The sequence below is a fragment of the Odocoileus virginianus genome, chromosome 26, assembly GCF_023699985.2.
Source record: "Odocoileus virginianus isolate 20LAN1187 ecotype Illinois chromosome 26, Ovbor_1.2, whole genome shotgun sequence".
NCBI lineage: Eukaryota > Metazoa > Chordata > Mammalia > Artiodactyla > Cervidae > Odocoileus > Odocoileus virginianus.
In genome coordinates, this window is record NC_069699.1 from 43,327,933 (window position 1) to 43,331,421 (window position 3,489).

Genomic DNA, 3,489 nt, shown 5'->3' on the forward strand with positions numbered 1-3,489 from the left:
GACCTATTTGCTTTGTGCACCAGGACTTAGAACAGTGCCAGACACATTAAAAAAGAAAAAAAAAACTCAGTAATTGTATATTCAAATATTTATTGAATGTCCCTAAATATCAGGCCCAGTGCCAGGCACTCAATTGTTATTCCAATGAATCTCTCCTTTTCCCAGGAGGAGAGAGTTTAATGAAAAGAGCATTAAGGGTCATGATTCTATTCCTGCTTCTGCACTAGCTCTGTGGCCTTGAGCAAGTTACTTAACCTCTCTGAGCCTTAGGGAGGAAAATTCTTATCTCCTGTAGATCCTTCATAAAGCAGTCTTTCTAGAACCTCCCGGGTTGAATGTGTTTCTTTCACTTCTACTGAGTACAGATAACATCACTTCACACATAGGAAACATACCAAGAGCAGCTGTGAGGTAATTTTAGTGAAAGGTAGGCATGTTATTAAATTGATTATCTTTCAATTCTTCTTATTACTTCAGGAGAAAGCCTCATTTGACATCTAATAACTCGCTAGAATCTGAAGAGAGAAGGAGCCTCAGGCTCAACGGCTGTAGCAAAGCAACACAATCAAATGAGAATTTAATAATATGGCTTTACTTTCAATATACTCATTTAAGACAAACAATGCTGTTTTGTCATTTATGATAAGGATATTGAATTTCCCTCCATTTAAAAAAGTGGGTGGCTTTAAATAAAATTATTCAGCCTTGACTGTCACTCGGGGATGGCCTTCTCCCCACCAACCTCAGCCTCCCTCTCAATATTTCCTAATTGCCTCTCCCGGTTAGGTCAAAGGAACCTTTTCTGCTCCAACACTGGGGCCATTACCCTGGACCTGGTCCTGATTGGCCTATGCTGATCACACTCCTTCCTTGACCCAATCCCTTTGGCCAGGGGTGGGGTGTGTTGAGGGATTTAGACCCCTGATCAGGATGCAGTAACTTCCATGTCCATGCCAACCTGCTGGGAGTAAGGGAAGGGAATTCCCCAAGAGGAAAATCTAAGAAATGGTCCCCAGGGAAGCCCGGAGCTATTGCTGACCTCCCTGAACCATTTCACTCTGACCCCGAGCTCTAATGCACTCCCCTGCAGGAGTGTGAGAAAAACACTAACCAGTCACACTCCCGTGGCTAAGGCAGAGTGATAGCTCAGCAGTTCAGAGCCGGTCAGAGCCTGTCGCCCATCAGGCGCTCAGGAAGGACGTGTTCCCTCCGTCAGAGAATGCAGGAGAGTCCAAGGCTGGCGGAAATCGCCCTGCTGCCCGTCTCCGCGTTCTGTGGGGTGTTAACAGCTCTGCCTTCCTTCTAATAAAACCAGGGGTGGTGCTTCCAAGTCTTCTGGAACTGCTGGGGGACTTCCTACACACCTGCTGCGGGAGCCCGAGACCCGGGGACGAGGGGCGGGCCCCGGGGCGCTCCCAGAGAGGCTCGCGGCTGCCATCAAGGGGCGCCCTGTGCACCCCGTCTCCGGGGTCCTGCGCCCGGCCTGCACGGCAGCCGCTCGTGTCGGGATGCTGGGGACCGGGTCCCAGAAGCCAGGTCTTCGACCGAATGCGGAAGAGGCGGAGAGAGTCGGGATGTGCCCTGTAGGGAGGAGATGGGCCATTCCTCCTGGGGTCCCAGATGGCGTGGAGAAGAAAAGCTATTAACGAGGAAATAAAGAAAACAGCAGGTCAATTAGCGCCACTCGAGCAGCCTCAAGGGACCACCTGCGGCTGTGCCCCGATACCCCTGGGCGCGCACCCCCGCCCTCCCTTAACCCCACTCGCCCGGCCGACTCGGAGCGCGGGTGAGGACGCGCTTCCCCTCTGAGCCCCTAGGGCGTTGAGGGTCCGGCTTTTTCTTTTCTTTTTTGTAAGTGCTGGTCCGCCTGGCATATGCCTCCCCGCCGCTTCTTTTCACTGTTTTTCTCATTGCAGTACCCTTTGCCTCTGCCCCGACGCCCTCTCAAGTGCATTTAGTTGAAGGAAATATTGACCCCCTAGAAGTCTCTTTGCATTGTACCCAAGACAGTATTGGAACATCCTAATGGCCCTAGGAATACCCTTGGGGCCCTTCTTCTCATGAACCAAACCTCTGAAGTGGAAGAAAACCGTTTTCCGATCCTGTCAATCGCCTTTAAACCTGAGACTCAACTAGAGGGACAGGCTTGGACCTTCTAGCTCATAACTCTGCCTGCAGGGCTGAAACCTGTGACACCCCCCTCCCCAAACCCGAGCTGAGTGAGGTTAAGAGGGAAACCAGCTCCCTTCTGTTGAGCATCTACCAGGCCCAGGTCTGACCAGCATCCAAATGCCTAGATGCTGTTACTGAACCCATTTTACAGAAAGGAAGTTGAGGTTTGGGCATGAGGGACTTGCCCAACGTGCCCTCCTTTGTAAGATGTAGATTTAGGTCAGGAATCCTGGTCTGTGGTTCTTCAAATGCTCTCGAACCTCTTCTCATGCCCCATCTGATTCTCACTGATTACTAGTGATTTTAGCCACCACTCAAGTTAATACAATCAGCTACAAACAGAGTGACTGCTGTTTTCTGTTGTGGCTGTGTTAACCCTTTGTAGACCGCTTGCAGCTTCTAAAACTCCACCTTAAAGAAGACTGTATTTCATTTCCTTGACTAGGCAATAGAGGTGTGGCACTTGTCAGCTCTCCTGCCGGCTGGTGAATCTAGGTGCAATCTGGCATTCACGTGCGTGCACTTTACATAGAAACGCATCTGCCCACACTGATATCAGAATCAAGAAAGCATATTTCCTTGCTTACATTTTCTGATGCAGATTTTTCTCTTTTTCAGTGTCCTTGGGCTTAAAGCCTACCTAAAGCACTGTAATCTTAAGTCACAGTGACAATGTGTATTTCCTCTTCAGATGTGAGAAATGAGAAAAAGCCATAGTCCTAGATTAATGCCATAGAGTTTAAAATGGAGTGTCTGTCCAAGTCTGAGATTTAGAGCAACATCTTTACCAATTCTCCAGTTTTCCCCTTGAAGAAAAATTTCCATTCTCTTAAGACCTGCTTATTATGTCAGAAGAAAATTCCTTTAGCTGCATCTCTCCTTTTATTTTGTCTTAATGATGTAGCAAAAACTAAATGTACTAATAAAAAATACCTGGATGTCACAGAAGCAGCACAAAAAGAGGACCAACAATCTAAGTTTTAAAAATTAAATTAAGACCTATGCTTTCTAGTTGTTGTTTAGTTGCCAAATTGTGTCCTATTCCTTTGTTACTTCATGGACTATAGCCCACCAGGGTCCTCTCTCCTTGGGGTTTCACAGGTAAGAATACTGGAGTGGGTTGCCATTTCCTTTTCCAGGGGATCTTCCTGACCCAGAGGACAAACCCCCATCTCCTGCATTGGCAGGCAGATTCTTTACCACTGAGCCACCAGGGAAACCCCCAAAATATGAAACGCTTCACGAATTTGTCTGTCATCTTTGCACAGGGGCCACGCTAATCTTCCCATATACCTTCTAGGCTGTGAGAAATAGAGC

At 48.0% G+C, this 3,489-nt stretch overlaps 1 pseudogene; it reads right to left on the minus strand.

Moving 5' to 3' along the window:
* Positions 1-3,395: 3,395 nt before the first annotated feature.
* Positions 3,396-3,489, minus strand: LOC139031367 (U6 spliceosomal RNA; annotated as a pseudogene).